At 49.7% G+C, this 18,554-nt stretch overlaps 1 long non-coding RNA gene across 1 annotated transcript; it reads right to left on the bottom strand.

Moving 5' to 3' along the window:
• Positions 1 to 12,209: 12,209 nt before the first annotated feature.
• On the bottom strand, positions 12,210 to 16,023 carry LOC146434979 (uncharacterized). Its single transcript, XR_014853567.1, has 4 exons — positions 15,996 to 16,023; positions 13,473 to 13,575; positions 12,574 to 12,633; positions 12,210 to 12,478 (listed from the first exon to the last, which is right to left on the bottom strand). It is a non-coding gene; the product is annotated as an uncharacterized LOC146434979 (long non-coding RNA).
• Positions 16,024 to 18,554: the final 2,531 nt, after the last annotated feature.

Here is an 18,554-nt window from a genome sequence, read left to right as displayed (position 1 = left end):
AGTGTAAAAATGATATAGTGTTTATTCGTCCTGTTTATAGGGGGGCAAACACACAGTTAAATTCAGATGTCGAAAATTAGTGTAGTCATTTGAAAAGGTTGAGTTAGATCAAACTGACTCTCAGCATTTTATTTGCCCCTTTTTTATTGCAATGGCTCTATTGCTTTAGTTCGACATCTCTAAGTGAAGGGGATGCTGAGGAAGAGGTGAGGTTGGTTTTGGGGCACGACGGAGGCAAATCCAGCCCTGGGGAAAGGGGGTGAAGCACTTGGTCTCATTTTTAATTTTCACCATGTGTGATGAGGATGGGCCACATTCATCACAAAAGCACTGCAAATATTTTAATGTTTGAGTGCCTAGATCAGCTCTTCCCTCCGTGCTCCCATCCTCGTTATTCCAGCAGACTGGGATGCTCATTCCCACCTGGCAGGGTGACCTGCATACACCAAAGAGAGATACTTTTCCTCCTGATGTCAGCATCTGCTGTGAGCCCATTTCACAGAATCATGGAATCATAGAAAATGGAACAGTTTGGGTTGGAAGAGACCTCAAAGCCTATCTCCTTCCATCCCCTGCCACTGGCAGGGAAACCTTCCACAAGCCCAGGTTGCTCCAAGCCCTGTCCAGCCTGGCCCTTAACACTTCCAGTTCCACTTCCCTCTCACTCTCAGCATCCCCCCAAGGGAGCAGAGCCTTGGTGCTCCCAGCTGAGCTCCTCCTGCTCAGGGTGATCTGCACCAGCACCCCACCTCGGGGCTTGGCCTCAAACCCTGGCTGCTGTCCCCTAAAATAGGACTTTAGTGGCAGGAGGTCAGACTTTGTGGACTTGTGATTGTGGGAGAAATTAATAATCCTGCTTACCCCATAGTTAAATGCATGCCTGAAATTCCATGTGAAATCCGTGTTGACATGTGTGTTGATACCATCTCTTCATCACATGAGAGCAAAATACCTCTCCATGGTGGGGGAAAGCCCAAGGGGGGATGGCAGGGAGGGAGGGAGGGAGGGAGGGGAGGAACACAGACAAATAACCGAAATTATTATGAATGCATTGGCAGAGCCAGGTTAGCAGTTTTACTGCAGATATACTGGATTATGGAGAGAATTGAATAATTTATCCAGCAATTTTCACATAAGCAATATTATTAAAAATGAAGACATGAAAAAAGAGGTTAGTTATAGTGGAGAATATATATAGGCCATGAATAAATGTATTAGGCACTAAGAGTAGTGAATGTTTTAGTAGGTTTAGACTAGATTAAAAAAACTTGTATTTGATTTCAACTAAGTCCTAAAATATCTGCTGAGGAAAAAAGCACAGCTGAGAGTGGGCAGAGCCGGGTGGACGAGGGCTTCCCGGGATGGCTGCTGATCCTTTGGATGAGGTTGCAGCAGGATGGGCAGTGGGACAAAGCAGCCCGCCTGGCCGCCGCGTTCCAGCTCTGGCCGATGCCTTCCACATGTCCAGCTCTGGGAGTCCTGGAGATGCCATTACCCCGAGGGATGGGATGTGCTCATCCTAGCATCCCCGCTTTGCGAGGAAACCACTGCTGCTGGTCCGCACAGCGCATCGCCGCGTCTCCATCCGCACGGCAGCCAGGAGGGAGCCGGTGGCAGTGCCAGCAGGACGGTGGCAGTGCCAGCAGGACGGTGGCAGTGGCCCGGGGGAGCGGGGGCAGCGCTGCCAGCGCCGGGGGCGGCGGGAGGGTTATCGAAATGGCAGCGAGGTCCCCAGCGCGGCCACGCGGCTGTTTGTTTGTGTTTCCTATTGATTCCCCTTATCTCCTAGCCGTATGGTTATCTTGTCTCCCGCTCGCTTGGCGCTCTGGCAGCCAAGCCGAATACTGATGAGGAGTAAGCTGGTAACGTCCCAAGCATTTCCAGGCGGTGGGTTTGGGAACAGGGGCTAGTTTGACTAATTAGCCTGGAGGATTCTTCTCCCCGGGCACGAAGGTCGGGTATCGCAGTAACAGCCTGGATGCTGCTGACAGTTCCGTGCTCCGGGCACGGCGGCGCCGGGGTTGGGCTGCCCATGCTGGGGCCACTGGGCTGGGCTGGGCTGGACCCTGGGGTGGGCAACTGCTTCCTCCAGAGTGACCCAGGCCAGGCTCAGAGAGCCCCGTTATTTGCAGAGCATGTACAGAGAGAAGAACATTGCCGGGATTTTCATCATCCAAATACTGAAATGATTTTTTAAACTAATACAAAAAATATATATATATATGTATATATATTTATTATATGTATCTATCTCTATCATCTCTATCGCTATCTCCATCTCATCTCTATCATCTATCTATCTATTTATATCTCTCTCTATCTCTCTCTCTATCATCTCTATCTCTATCTCTATCATCTCTATCTCTATCTCTATCTCTATCTCTATCTCTATCTCTATCTCTTTCTCTATCTCTAATCTCTATCTCTATCTATCATTTCTATCTATATCTGCATCTAACCTATATCTATATCTGAGTAATATATATAATGCATATATACTTAAACACAAAGTATACATACATATATATATGCACACACACACAAAATATACATATATATATATTGTGTATATAGTCTAGTAGAAGGTGTCTCTGCCCATGGCAGGGGTCTGGAAGAAGATCAGCTGTAAGGTCCCTCCGAACCCAAACCATTCCATGATTCCATGGTTCTATATACCTGTGTGTGAGTGGGTGGTGCAGGGAGAAGTCCCCTGCCCAAGTCCACCTGTGGACCATCTCTGGAAGCCAAGAGCCGTGGCAGGATGTTAAAATCACAGCTCTGTCAATGTGGCTGGGACAGGCATTGGAGTTGGGTCCAGTGAGAGGTTTGTGCTAAATACAACTGAAATAAATTTTAAATATAGGTATATATGTATCTGTATGTACACAAACCCAGCCTCCTTTTTTTCCCTTCTTTTGCAGGAGAAGTAACCTCGAAGCTCTTTCAGTCAGTTGTGACTCATGAGCAGAATGGCCATGAAAAAGCTGAGAGCACAGTCCTGTATCTGAGCATTCACTTTACTTGGGGTTTGCAGCTTGCTGTGGTTTGTTGCATTTTCATAAAATAGTTTACACTATATACCCTGATGCTCCTAAAATAAGGCCATTTAAAAAACTCTCGAAAATGCTGATTTTTCAGACTAAATGGGGACATGGAAGACCAAAGCCCCCTTCCCACTGAGACTGACAGTTCCAGCATGGTGGCACCCTGGGACAGCAGATTCCTGGTGGTGGGACTGGCAGTTTCTGACTTTTATACAGGAGTCCTGTCCCAATCCCATCCCATCCCATCCCATCCCATCCCATCCCATCCCATCCCATCCCATCCTGTCCCGTCCTGTCTCTGGATGTAGGGGAAGAAGACACCCAGGAGGACGTCTGTGTTTCTCTTGGGAATGCTAGTTCCTCACCCAGACACAGGGCTGAGGTTTCCCCTTCCAGCCCCAACAGAGGGTTCTGACCCCACAGCCCAGGCGGGAGCAGTGTTTGCCCCCTGCCATTCACAAAACAGATGCCAATTGGAGGCAAATATCATCCATCCTTGATGAGCCTCACAAGGTTGGATAGGCCTGGAAGTGGGAGGAAGCATGGCAGTGGCTGTGAGCAGAGTGTGGGATCACTTCAGACAGCGGGAATGTCTCAGTGGAGGGTGCAGGGAGAGAATGGAAAAAGGCAGGACTCTCCTGCCCTGGAGCCAGCAGCAGCCAGAAGTGCTGGGGTTCCTGGCAAGCAGGAAGGGCCAGCAGCCACCACCACCCTCTCAGAGCCCGGCGATCCTTGCTCCGTGGAGCTGTGTGGGCAAAAAGGAGCCAAATTGCTGAGCCTTGGCGGCCAGGATCTCACTGTTCCCCTCCTCATCCCACCCCGCAGCCCCGGCGCTCAGACAGGACGAGTTCCTGGTCTAATGGTGCTCTTGTTCTGTGCTGCTTCTTCACATCTGGTCGCCAAAGAGTCACTCTGTCACCCTGCAGCCTGCTAATGAGATCCCCCATTTAATTAATACCATAAGAATTTTAATTCTGACTGAATCAATTTAACGTGATGTGATTTTGTCAGCTCTATTCCCCAAGTAAAAAGTGAGCCTGATGCTTATTACATACATCATTTCACGGGCTCTGCATTCCCTGCTGACTTAAACAAATTCTAATTAAGACTAATTAAAGCATCATTTATGAAAGCGCTTGTGATAGCTATGCAAACATTCTGGGTGGGTATGCTTTGCATAATAATTATCCTAGTTAATATTAAGGCTAGGTCCTTGGCAATTAGGTCTTTGAAACAGAGAGTTATTCTGAATTTAGCCCTTTCCACTGTTAGCAATTAATAACAAAAAATAATGTGCTAAATTTATGTAGTGACTTCATTAACGGGATACATTCAGAAGTTGTAGCATTGTTTGCATTCTTAAGTTGAGGCATCATTTTTAAGCCAGGTGAGGTTATTTAACCAAAGAAGGGGTTTGCACGGGAGGTCCTGAGGCTGTGTCGGGAGGAGCTGTGACTGCATGTCCCTCCAGCTACAGTGACACTCTGATTGGGAATGTCCTGTCCCCCACAGACCTCTCCTCCTCCAGAGCCTGGTTATGAAGCAGGAACTGGAAGGTTTAAAACATTTTGAAACAAATCCAACATTATTTCCATTTGGTTTGGTTTGTGTTTCTTAGGTTGGAAAGGTTTTCCGATTCCTGCAGCAGCTGGTGGAATTTGGGAGTGGAGCACTGGAGAGCTGAAAGGATGCGACACCATCAGGTCCATATTGACCGTATTGAAAGGAACATTTCCTCGGCTGGTGCTTGTTCCATAAAATCAAATGTCTTCCCAGGCCAGCAAGAGGACCTGGCTGTGCTCCCCATGGGTACCACACTGCCACCGGACAGGAGGCACAGTGTTGTGCATGACTACAAATATTCTACCTTTCTTTTAATGCCCAGAGTGGCCCAGGGGGTGTGGAACAGCTCTGCTCCCTAAATGCTTCCCAGGGTAAAAAGATGTTTGTTGAACCTCCTGCTCTGGTGTGATTGCAACTCCAACGTGCCTTCAGGAGATGGTGCAGGACCCAAGGTGACCTTAAAAAACAGGACTGAAAAACCCTTCCATGAACTTCCCAAACATCTTGAGTGTTTGAGGCCAGAAAAACTCTGTATTTGAGCAGTGAGGTCGCATTTTCTATAAAGAGATGGAGTGGAAAGGCTGTGGGAGGCAGCTCTGGCTTCTCTGCCACTTCTGTGGCCATTCAGTACATGAGAACCTGTGCAGCACTTCAAGTACATCATCTTTATGCTGACTGACAGCAAAGTTCTGCCTGGCCTATAACTTCATCCAAATTAAGGTGACATTTGGTACATCCATCTGATTCCTAATGAGAAGGGTTTATGCTCTTTGAGGTCAGCTATCACTTAGACATGGCAGAGAATCACAGAGTCAGTCACAGGAGGGTCTGGGTTGGGAGAGACCTTAAACCTCATCTCATTCCCTCCCCTGCTCATTCCCACACCTCCCACTAGAGCAGCTGCTCCAAGCCCTGTCCAACTTGGCGTCTTCCCAGAAAACCTGGTGAGGTGGGCTGTGGGTACCCATTTTCCTCTTCACCCCTATTTTCTTTAGACTTTTTTTTTTTCCTCTTCTTGGCTGTTATTTGTAGTTTGCAGAGCAAAGTGCATGAAAGCCACTAAGCTCAACTGAGAGACCTCTCTGGAGGCAAAATGGCTTGGTGTGCACAGGCTCTGCTGGGATAACCAGGAGACAGGCTCCAGCCCTGGCAGCACAGTGGGAATTTGGAGGTAGTGGTGTTTTAACACTGTGAGAGGTGGAAACTGCTGTGCGTGTGGCTGCAGCTGTCCTCGCTCTGGGAGCTGGAAATGCTGTCCTAGGCTGAGCTCTGGGAAGCCCCAGATAAGTTGTGTGCCTGGGAAAGAGGAAGTGTCAGAAATGTCAGGAGCTTCCTGCCCCTGGCGTCCCCCCTGCCCTGTGTTTGGGGAAGGAGCTGTTTCGGCATCTCCCTCTGGCCAAGCCCAGGATGTTCTCCTCCCACACCTCCACCCAACACACCCCACACGTTATGGGTGCTGTGTGTGACACGGGCAGGGAACACAACCATTCCAGACAGAATCACAGAATGGGCAGGGTGGGAAAAACCCTCCAAGGCCACTGAGCTCCCCCAGCAGTGCCAGGGCCACCACTGACCCATGTCCTCAAGTGCCACATCCTCATGGCTTTTACATCCCTCCAGGGATGGGGACTCCGGTGTTTGGCTGGGCAATCTGACTGGAAATACATACTGTATAAACAGAGCAATATATCAATTTATGCTAATTTTGTCTGGTTAATTTTTAACAGCTTTTTGCTATATTAGCTTTTGAGGTTGTACTGTGTGACTTGCCGGTATTATTGGATTGACAGGCAGCTGGTGCAATAATAAACCCACTATTCCCATCCCTGCCGAGGGCTCAGGGAGGGATGAGAACAAGACAGATATCTACCCACTCACCATTTAACGTGTACTGCTCCTCGCTGAACATGCAGATGGCATGGCGGTCCCAGATTTCATTTGAGTTAATCTAATCCCTCCACTGCTCCCACTAGAAAGGAGGGCATTAGCAGCCATATGTCAACCAGATTTGTCAGATTATTCATTACAATTAATTGCTGTTCTCACTTAAGGCCTTTAAGGCTGTGAATTGCTCTGAATTCTATTGCAAACACAAAATTATGAGTAAAAGACTTTAGCCCTGTCATTCAAATTTCACGCTGACCTTTATCAGCTTTTGGCTTTTCCATGGGTGCTGGGCTGAAAGCTTTCTAATTGGGGCTCCATTTCTTCCTCACTCCAGGTAAGCTGTCGGCCGGAGCCGACGCTGCAGCCACCAAGACAAGAGGAGCACTCGCTGGGCCCAGCAGACAGTATTTAACTGCCAGCTCATAATGCATTAGGAGGGTAATGAAACGAGCTGGGTGTCATAATGACCCAATATACTAATTAAGCCTCTAAATACTGCAGCTTTTGAGGACATTTTCTGTCCTGGTCAGACTTTTTGGAACTGCATTTCTCTTTGCTTTGTTTCATTAGCTAAACTCTCTCACAAGTTATTATGGATCATCATTTGGTGAGATACTGGGGAGAAATTCCTGGCTGTGAGGCTCTGGCACAGTGAAGCTGTGGCTGCCCCTGGATCCCTGGAAGTGTCCAAGGCCAGGTTGGATGGTTGGCCAGGTTGGTTTGCACCACCAAACTCTGTCAGAAGAAGGGACTGAAGAATTGTCCACCCTTATTTCACATCTAGTGTTGTCAAAACCAGGTAATTCATGACATCCTTGCTCCCATTCAGTGCTCCTCTCGCTGGAGCAGCCAAAGCTGTCACTGTCCAGCTCAGAGGTCCCTTGTGGGCCCTTATGCTGCTTCTAACTCTGCTCTACAACAAAAGCTGCTTAATGAAGGGAGAGGATCACCCTCAATTGAACTTCTGAACAGTTAAAAGCCTTGGCTGGGAGGCTGCTGGGGCGCAGGGGGGACACAGGGTGACAGAAACACTGGGAGAACAATGGGAATGCAGGGATAGAGGGATGGGCAGAGCCAAGGCAGGGCTTTGTGGAATATAATCACAGAATCCTGGAGTGGTTTGGGTTGGAGTGACCTTTAAAGGTGATCTGGTCCAACCCCCCTGCCATGGCAGGGACACCTTCCACTATCCCAGGCTGCTCCAAGCCCCAGTGTCCAGCCTGGCCTTGGACACTTCCGGGGATCCAGGGGCAGCCACAGCTTCTTTGGGCAAAGCACAAGCAATATGGAATCCTCACTTTTAGGCTCCATGGTCCAGTAAATCCATTTCTGATGAAATGGCAGGGCAGGGGGTGAGCTCCAGGGCCCTGGCTGTCCCAGGAATGATGCTGCCCACAAAGAGGTCACACACATGGCTGGAATGACCTCTGACACTCCAGTTCTGCTTGGCTGGCTAAAGAAAGGCATTATAACAGGGAAATTAAACCTCAATGGGGAAAAATTCCAAAAATGTAAGCCCATAATTAACTGATTTTCCAAGAACTCTGCCCCAGTTTACCCTCGCCAGCACCAGCATCTCCCTTGCCCCCAGCACAGCACTTGGGGATGACACCCAGCATCCACCTGCCTCCTCTTGGAGCACCAGTGTGTCCTCCTCAGTGTGGTGTGCTGGTAGCCAAAGGCATGGATTTGGGAGCTGGCAGGAAATCCTGCCTGTGGTTTTGAACACGCTGCTGCCTCGGGGAGGGGAGGCTCTGCCAGCCCGCATGATGCTCGTTAGGGTGTCACTCTCTGAGATGCACAGACATATGCATATGTATAGATTTTTATATATAAACACCCATTTATATATATACATACATATAGGTAAATGCCTGTGCGTGTATATAAACATAATTTTATATATATATATATAAAATATGTATTAATGAACAATTAGCAAAGAGATAATCTCACGATCTGCGAGTACTTTGTATTCCAGTCTGTTCTCCATGTGAAGTGTTTGGATTCGCAGTCTGTAATCTCGCATCTCCTGCCAAAACATCAACCTGAATAATGTCTATTTACTTTCAAACCTTGCTGAGAGAGAGGAATTTACAATTCATGGGAAGCACTGCCCACCACAGTGCTGTGTGACACGGGGCAGGCACAGCCCTGCGCAGCCCAAGGGAGGGAACAGTGCGGGGACAGGGCAGTGGGAGGATGCTGGGATGGTGGGCAGGGGAATTGGCAGAGTACATCAGTCTTGGGGTGAGGCTGTGGGGAGGCATGTGGGATACATGTGGGATACGCGTGGGATACATGTGGGATACGTGTGGGATACATGTGGGATACGTGTGGGATGTATGTGGGATGCGTGTGGAGCCCTGTGCCATGGCCTGGTGAGGATGCAGGGATGCTCATGTCCATGAGAATGCAGAGATGCACATATCCTTGAGAATGCAGAGATGCACATGTCCATGAGGATGCAGGGATGCACATGTCCATGAGGATGCAGGGATGCACACAAAGCTCCCCAGCACATCCTGGGCACGAGGAGGGCAGAGCCCCTGCTGCTGGCACGAGGGCCCAGCCCCTTCCCAGCCCAATATTGGCCATTATTAAACATACAATACCGCTGCATGCAGTGATGGAAGAAATGATATAAAATTTCACATAGCCACCCTGGTGTATAAACAGGCTAAATCCCTGCACATTTTCAGCCCTCAGCAGTCTAAAGGTTAAAGCCTGTCAGCTGGATTTCACAGATTCCAGGAAGGAATGGAGAAGTCACGCCAACTCCTCATTGTACACCAGTGATCAAACATCTCCTCATTACACTTCAATATTGTTGCCTCTAAAGGTCACCATTGCTGAACATAATCACACAAAATCAAAACTGCAAACTTTATATATCATGGAGGTAGTAAATAGCTCGGAGGTTTATTTTCTGGTGCCTGAACAACATTCCGAGCCCATTTATAAATTCCTGGGTGCTGTGGCATGAACCGAGTGCATTCGCAGGGGCTAACAAAAGCTTCAATTAAATCAATTTCCTGTGAAAAATATTCAAAATAATTTATTAGGTCAGTACCAACTGGTCTAATCAAGCAATTGTTCCTCAGCAACTTTAATTTGCATAATTAAAAAAGAAGAATTTTGATTATTTAGAGAAACAGCAGAATTCTGAGAACATGATTTCTAGGTCAGATTCCTTGAAACACTTCATCCTTGATGCAGAGAGGATCCTGGAATTTATTGACATGTTTCTAAGATGTGCTATAAATCCTAGATCACTCCATTATTTTCCTATTCACTGGCTTTCCTGAGCATTCATTTAGCTCAGCAGAGCCTCAGCCCCAGCTTAATCACAGGCTCCCTGGAAAACCATGTCTGCTTTTTCACCTCAGTGAAAACAAAAATTCAGACCTGGGACGGATGAACACTTTTCCAAACACAGGCCAAGTAAGACAGGAAAACTGATCCTGAAAAGGGACACTGACAGGTGCAGTGTGCAGTTTTGCAGGAGGATGGATTCATGGATGAACAGGAAATTTTCCAACAGCCAAAATCATTTGCCAACTACTTGCCAAAATCAACTTATGGCAAATATGAGAAAGGAGAAAACACAAATTAGAAGGATTCCAGCTATTCCATGGATGGACTGTTCAGCCAACCCCAGAGTTGTTTGTACATGAGGAAAAGAAATCCAGGGATTTTCCTGCTGGCCCAAACAGAATTGATTTTATGCCAGCGTTCAGCTCAGGCCCTGACCTAGAACCTGCACCTGGGACCAGCAGGTCCTGTCCTGGCTCTGGGACGTGTCCACGGACAAAGACCAGAGACTTTTCCAGGCTGGCACAGCCCTGGAGTTCTCCCACCTCTGGAGCAGGAAAGAGGATGAGGCTGGACTCCCCATATCCCATAGGATCAATCTCCTCCTTCCTGGAGCCAGCAGGAGCAAGCAGAGGCAGCCTTGATAAATCCACTTTGCTCTGCTTCTGCCGGATTCACAGCAAATCGAGGAGGGCAAGCCAGGGATGGCCGGGTGGCTCTGGCGGGCTGGGCACAGGGTCTGTGTGGGCACTGGTGCCATGCCCAGCCCTGCTGATTCCCGGCCGGGCTGTGCTGACGCAGGGATCGCCCACGTGCTTCCCTTTCCATCATCCCTGTTTAAAAAGCCCGTGGGGAGTGCGGGGACCATGGGCGGGAAGGCTCTCGCTCCAGGGGCAGGCGATGAAATGCGCTGGAATAAATGGCTCCTTTCAGAGCGGAGCTGGAAAACACCGCATTGATCCAGGGCTTCCGAGCGGCTTTTGAACAGCCCCAGCAGCGGCGTCCCGCGGGCTTCAAAGGGTGCTCTTGTCCGAGCTGGAAAGCGGCCCTGGGACAGCCCAGCCCTCGGACACTCACAGACACACTCGCTCTGCTGCCTCCCTCCCCCTCTCTCCTGTGGAAACTTCCCCAGATAATTGATCTTTTCAGGAAAAGAGAATAACAGACTCGAGGTCCCATCCTCTTGCCGCAGGAGTCAATGGGAATTTGGCTAATGACACTCCCGGGAGCAGAGCGAGCCTTCGATTTCCAATAGGGAAGCAGCTCCGGGCTGCAGGAGAAGGTTTAATGCAGTGCTGGACTCACACGGGTGGAGCTCAGTGCCGGGATCAGCCCTTGCCAGGACCCTCCCACACGGAGCTTCTCCCCTCACTCGGAAAAGACCTTCAACCTTTTCTAACTTCTCTGCCAATATTCCCTGCAGGGAACACACAGCCTCAGTGGAAGCTGCAGAGACTTCCCTGGGGGCTCAGAGCCCTGGGCCTGCCTGGCCCCCATGCCATGACCCCTCTGCAGGAGATGCCCCTGACACACCGATGCCCAGCATGGCACAAACTCTCTCCTGTTCTGAAAAATAGCTGATTTCTCTAATATTCCCGTTGAAAGTGACGAGGTGGCTTTCAAATCCATGTCATCTAATCCATGCTAATAGATGTGGATGCAGATCCCACATTTTTCCAGGAAAGCTGTGCACCAGTTGTTTTGATGTGCACAGCACTGGTGTGTTGAGCTGGTGCCACCGAGAGCTGCTCTGCACAACCCGATTTTGCTGCTTTTTACCATGACAAAGGACTCGGGTTCCTATGAATAAATCTGTAACTAGACCACACACGATTATTAGGCTCCGTACCAATTGTCCCTCATTAATGATTCAGAGGAGCCATTAGCATTTTGAGGCAAACAAGGTGTACTTAGTTAGCAGGACACGACCCAGCTGTCATTAAATTATATCTATGATTAATGATCTTCAGAGGCAGAGCCTGGGCGAGGGTGAAGGGACAGGGAGGGGGGTCACAGCTGGCAGTGGGATGCTGCAGGGGCCCTCAGATACAATCATGGAATGGTTTAGGTTGGAAAAGCCCTCTAAGACCATGGAGTCCAACCATTCCCCCAGCACTTCCAAGGCCACTGCTAACCCATGTCCCCAGGTGCCACATCCACATGGCTTTAAATCCCTCCAGGGATGGTGACTCCACCACTGCCCTGGGCAGTGCCAGAGCTGGACAACCTTTTCCATGAAGGAATTTTCCCTAATATCCAATCTGAACATCTCCTGGCACAGCTTGAGGTTGTTTCTTTTTGTCCTCTCATGTAGTACCTGGGAGCAGAGAGAATTTGTTTTATTTATAGAAAACCTGATACCTCCTCAGCAACTGCAGATTGTGATCAAAAGGGGTTGAGGAAACACAGAGCCAAAGGTCGAAGCTGAGGGATGGGTGACAGCAGTGTCAGGGCAGACACGGCCAACAGCTCAGGAAAAATGGTACAACATTTAGAGAGAAAACATTCTTTTTGCTGCCAAATTTTAATTTAATTAGGGATTGTTTGGGTTTTGTTCTTTTGAATGCGGTTTGTTTATGGCTGTTGGTGGAGAAGTCTCACTGCCATGGCAACATGCAGCAAACACACGGGAGAGCGCTGGGAGCGCTTTGTCACGGGCTGTCACTCACCTGCCAAGGGAGGGGAAGGAGGTTCCAAACAGCAGGACATGGAAAACTCTCGGAATAAGCCAGGACTGAAGCAGTGACAAGTTATCTGCACTCACCACAAGTTTTCACAATACTCGTACATAAATGTTGACAGGACAGGAGGGAATTAAATGAGGCTGTGGGAAGAGCATTGAGTTTCCATCTGGATTTGTTTTATCATAACTCCATGGCAAAATCAAATTATTCTACTTTTTCTTGCTGGACAGACCTTGCAGAGACACTCTGCAATGCAATCAAGGTTCAGAGTTGGACAAAAGTGCTTCAAAGTGTCTCCCCAGTGATTTGCTATGAGAAAATAACCCTAAAATGCTGGATTTCCTCCTTTTTTTCTTGGTCTGTGGGAGAGACGTTCTGTGTGCTATGAAAACATGGGAGCTGAATTAGCTGAGCAGAATAAGCAGGGAGGCATTGCTGGGAGCTGCTGGGTCAGCGAGCAGGGAGGCAGGAGGGGACAGTGATGTGACAACAACACCCAGCGAGTGACAGGGCTGGGGATGATCTGATCATTTGTCCATCACACGCAGGCTGGAGCTCCCAGGGGTGAGCTTCACCTCGGTGTGTTCAGGGACTTATGTCCATCAGCCTCCCCTTGGTGCTGGCGTGGCAGCGATAAGGGGGGACAGCAGGGCTTGGGGAGCACCCCATGTCCTTTCTGTGACAGGGACCTGGCTACGTGTGATAAGAGGCAGCAGATGGGGCTGGAGTGACACGACGTCACCAGCAGCTGGGCAGCATCCACAGGTGTCCCCATCGCCGTGGGGACAATGTCCCCATGCAGCCCCTGCTGGACCTGCCTCTGCCATCCCCATCCCCACTGCCAATGCTCTTGGAAACTTTATCTTTACTTTATCTAAACTTTAGACAGGTTTAGTCTATTGGAACACCAAAACCTAAAGCTGAAAGCCCCAGCAATGGTTAGTTCAGTGCAGAGACTCCATTGATGTGTTTTTCTCACCCGTGTCCCCACTGATGTCCCTGTTTCCCAGCACAGGTGTCACAGCTCCATGCTGCTGTACAGTCTTTTGCTTTTCAGAGGGTGTTGTGGTTCACAGTGTCACCTGCTCAAACATGATGTCACATCTTTGGGGCTGCTCCCACAGCCACGGACTGAGGGGAAAGCTTGCTGTCGACTTCAGTGGATCAAAACCTTCATAACTAATTTACAGCTAATTATGTTATTAATATTTGAGTCTTTATAAGTTGTCCCAAAAGGCAGCAGCTGTCGGGAGGGCACTCAGGGCCATGCCCTGCAGCAGGACACTGGGCTGGGGACATGGGGGTCCCACTGCCAGTGTGGGAAATGTGATGGGTTGGTGCCTGGCACCACTGACCTCATGTGAGTTTGTGTAAAACCTGACCATCCTAAGTGTCCTTTCACAGAATCCCAGAATCACTGAGCCTGGACAAGCCCTCCCAGACCATGGAGTCCAACCTTGTCCCCAGCCCCAAGCTCTGAGTGCCACATGCATTCCTTGGACACCTCCAGGGATGGGCACTCCAAGTTTCCCTGGGCATTCTTCACTTCTGGGAACAGCTGCCTGTCTGCCACCAGCAGTGTCCCTGCAGGATGCTCTGCCCACGGACACACCCAAAGGCAGTAGCTCCCAAACTTTTGAGCCGCCTGGAGCTTCCTGGAAGGGATTTTGAGTTTCCTGGAGGGGAAACTCAAAATCCCTTCCAAAGTTTTTGCTTCCTGGAGGGGATTTTCCCCTCCACACTCCCCACAGGATGGAGAAGCTGTGTGGCCAATGAGGAGCTGATGGAGAGGTGGGGACAGGGACAGGGAGGCCGGGGGTGGTGGTGGCAGTGCCGTGGGGTTTTCCTCTTGTCCCCAGCCCCAGCGTCGGCGGAGAGGAAGTGAGAGTGGCGAGGCTGAAAAAGGCAGAAGTGACTCCATGTGACTCCAGCCAGCAGCCCAGCTGAAGGTGGCACCCTCCCACTGAGGCACATGGGACAGTGACAGCCTGGGGTGCAGCACAGCTGTGACACAAAACCCCGGGACAGGAGCTGGAGGAGCGAAGCCAAGCAGGGATGTGTTACAGCTGCCGAGGAGCACCAAGCGCTGGGAAAACTCATGATAAAATGATCAGCTCCTGCCCCCAGAGGCTGCCTGTTCCTGGGCACCATCGTGAGATTGATCACTTCTTCACACAACCCAATTAGAAAGCTGATGAGATTTTTGGTCGCTTTTCGGCTCCTTCCTCACCTCTCACTCAAGACACGGAAGATGCTGCCATGGAGAAATATCTGGAGACTGCACAGCTAGGGAAAAACATCTGGGGCAGCACTGCCAGACTCCCCATCCCATGGACAGCGTGTAAGGCTCCAACCTCCAGGCTGCAGCTCCCTCCTCAGCCCCCAGCCCAGCCCAGCACAGGACCTGTGCCCAAAATCAGCCCTAAGTCCTTACTGATGTCTTTCTCCTGTCAAGCACCAAGGAATTGTGCAGCCCCAAGGCACTTCCTTTTGTAACGAAGTTCAGGTGCTATTTCCTTTCTTCTGAAAACCAGATACACCCATGTTTCTGCTAAAAATAATAAATGCTGATTACTTGGTGAGGCAAGGGGTTGACAGGAGAGACACACGAGGCAGGGTAGAGCTGAGGCAGCAGAATCAGCACCTCCTCTGAGCTGGCAGGTGATGCAGAGCCAACCCAACAAGTGTTAAATACCAGGGCAGTGGTGCCGTGGCCACGGAGCTGAGAGGGTGGAAGCCGTCTCCAGAGTATAATAGGTTTTAAATTGGAGGCCTCTACTTAAACCCCACGGGAAATGAGAGGGGTCACAGAGGCAAAGATTGCACCACTGTTATATTACTTTAAAAGACAATCTAATTTCTCCGTCAGAAATTGCAGCGGTTTTTTGGAAGCTGTCTTTGACAAAAGATGTCATAATTCGGGGCCGTGGCCGAGCGAGAGCCCTGAGCTGTGCTCGGCGTTGCCGGGAGCGTGTGTGAAGCTGTGGCATTTCACAGAGCAGAATGGGAAATACAAATTGCAGCAGAGCGACCTCCCCGGGGCTGGGGTAGATGTTTGCCTGGGCACAGAGCAGGGGTGTGATGGGCTGGGTGAGGAGCCCTGAGCCCTCAGCGCCCACCCACCGCCATGGCCAGGCCGCACCATGGCCTGCACAGGCCCTGCTCGGTGCCCCAGGCCTGCCCCACGCTTGAGAAACAAAATAAAGTGTCTCCTTTCCTAGCCCTGAGCCCTGCCGGCTCCCCTGGGCTGGGTGTTCCCCAGGGTTTGTCACGGTGCACTGGAAACACCAGATGGGTCATGGAAAGAGGAACATCTGCATCCCCCAGAGTTCTCTCTCCCTCCCTCCCTCACTCTGTGGGGGAAGCAGAAGCCCTGCAAACACTTCTGTTTTCTCTCCTCCCAGCCAGAGGGAGGCTGGGGATGTACTGGGGGTGGCAGGGCTGGCAGAGGGTGGGACAGTCACTCTGGGTTTGCTGCAGGGTCAGGGCAGCACCTTCCAACCCGTGACTTGTCACCATCCCTGTCCAGCCACCCACACAACCCAGTCCAGCACCACCCCAGCCAACCTCAAGCCAACCTGACCCAAATTAACCCAACTCCATCCGTTCCCAACCAAACCCCAACCAACTCCACCCCCAACCCAATCCCATCACCTCCTCACCATCCTCACCAAACAGCCATCATACTATGGGCTGGATTTTACCTTATTTCTGTAAAAGCTGGAAAACCCTAAGAAATAGTGGAGATTTTGCAAATTAAATCTAATTCTCCTACACACACAAATTTTCCCTTTTTCTGCCACCTGCAACATTTACTGTCTTGCTCAAAATATGCAGTTCTAAAAGTTGTGGGTTTTTTGTTTGGTTTTTTTTTTTCCTTTTTTTAAAGAAGGTGGACCCTTGAAATCATTCCTTGTATCAGGGCAGTATCATCTGATAGGATACACCAGCTTCCACCAGGACAGGTTTCAGCCCCGTGTGGAGGTAATTCCAGGTGTTACTGTTCTCTCTTCCCAGCTGTCACAGGAGCCAGGGCAGTTTCTCAGGAGAGCTCAAGTTTTTACCTGTCTGTCCCAGCCAGCGCAGAGGGGACAACCAGAATGACAGCAAGGTCACCTCTGCTGGGCCAAAGTATTTGTACATCCTCTGTAGTAACCCAAAACCTCAGCAATGCAGATGTTCTGTAGGCCGAGAAGTCATCTTTTACACTTGAAATGATATTTTGTATTTCCATTTTATCAGTAACTTAATAATTTTTGAGCTTAACAGGAGTGGGCCCTGTGCCAGGTGTCTCAATTGCATCCCATAAATATTTAACACTGCTGGAAAACAATTTTCTAACCCAAAAAACAGCGTTACAGAAATTAAACAATTGCTAAGTGACTACGGTGCTTTTTCATGAATCCTATCTACTTTATTAACCCAGGATAAGCCAAGAGAGCCAATTACAGTGCACTAAACTGTGCTGTCAGCTGTCCAGGAAAGGCCATTATCTTTTCAGCTCCTGTGTAGTTCAATGAAAATTAGAGTTAAATGTGTATTTTGAATGCAATGGGTTATTGCTATGAAGTTAATCATACCATTACTTTTTATTGTGGGGCTGTAGAAGTTTAGGGGACCCTGAGAGGAGCAGTGAGAGCAGCCCTGCTGCTGCCCAGGCCAGTGGGGTCAGCACCAGGCTCACGGCACCCTCCAGAGTCTTCCCAAACTGTGTCACTTGTGGAATTTGCACTTGACTTTTGCAAACATTAAATGTTCTTGTCACCAAGAACTAATTAAAAAATCTGGGCCACTATTGCCGAGCTAATTCTGTTCGGGTTGACTGCGTGTTCAAATCTGACTCTGGATGCTCATCTAATGTGTACTGTGACCAACTATTGCGGTTGGATTAAGGTAATTACCTAGCTCAACACTTTTCTGAAACATTTTACAGTAATGGAATCCGAAGCTTTTATGTGCTTCTCCATCTTCAGAGCATTGGGAGTGTGAAGCTGTGCTTGAGGATGGAAAAGCCAAAGCCCAGCTTATCTCCAGCCTGGGGGTGACTCAGCTGGGCTCAGGCTCCTGATTCTGTCTCTGGGACATGGCAGTAAAAGGCTCTGGAAAAGAGGGGCAGCCGGGGGGAATTTGGGATCTGCTTCAGGGAACAGGGACAGGAGGACAGGGAACAGCCTCAGGCTGGGCCAGGGGAGGGGTAGGTTGGACATCATCAGGAATTTCTCCATGGAAAGGGTGGTCAGGCCTTGGAATTGCCCAGGGAGGTTTGGATTCCCCATCCCTGGAGGTGTCCAAGGAATTCCTGGCTGTGGCACTCAGTGCTCTGGGCTGGGGACAAGGTGGGCATTGGGGACAAGGTGGGCATTGGGCACAGCTTGGACTCCATGGTCCTGGAGGGCTTTTCCAAACTAAACCATTTTGTGAATTTCACAGACCTTGGGAAGAGCTTCATCCTTGGCAAGAGTGAGGCAACCTGCTGCGGATCTGGGAAACCAGCAGTTCTGGGAAGGATCACTATTTTCCTGGAAAAGTGCAAAATGGGGAATGTCTTGTGAAAATTGCCAGAGAAAGGCAAGTCATCAGAAGCAAGAACCCAAATGAAAATTGAGGCAGTAACAGAGGAACACAACAGATCTGTCCTGGGGAGGAGAAGACCTTTGGTCTGTTGAAGAGAGATGGAAGGGCAGCCACAGATCTTTCCATGCTGTGCAGCCAACACACTCCATCAGCTGAGCCTGGACTGCACCTGCTGACTCCTCATCCTGCCTGTCCAGCCACTAACAAGGACCATTTATGATGTTTCTCTCTGGGATGGGGCTGCCTCTACCTCAGGAAATTGGATTGAGCTTATTCCTCATTTGCCACAAATTGGGGAATAACTTTCCGGCACTCCCCACGAGCTGGGCTCAGGCAGCCACCTAGAACAGACAGAGCCTCCCAAGCCCATTACCAGGCTCCTGAAATATCCCATTGCTAACTGGCCTGGGCACGTGAGGCACAGGAGTGCCAACATTCATTAGGTGCTCCCTCTGCTCCCCAGTCCATCAGGGCCAAGCTGAGGCCC

The sequence above is a fragment of the Lichenostomus cassidix genome, chromosome 7, assembly GCF_008360975.1.
Source record: "Lichenostomus cassidix isolate B80296 chromosome 7, HeHo_3.0, whole genome shotgun sequence".
NCBI lineage: Eukaryota > Metazoa > Chordata > Aves > Passeriformes > Meliphagidae > Lichenostomus > Lichenostomus cassidix.
Note: the sequence above shows the minus strand (reverse complement) of the source record. Positions and strands in the feature narration are given on the sequence as shown.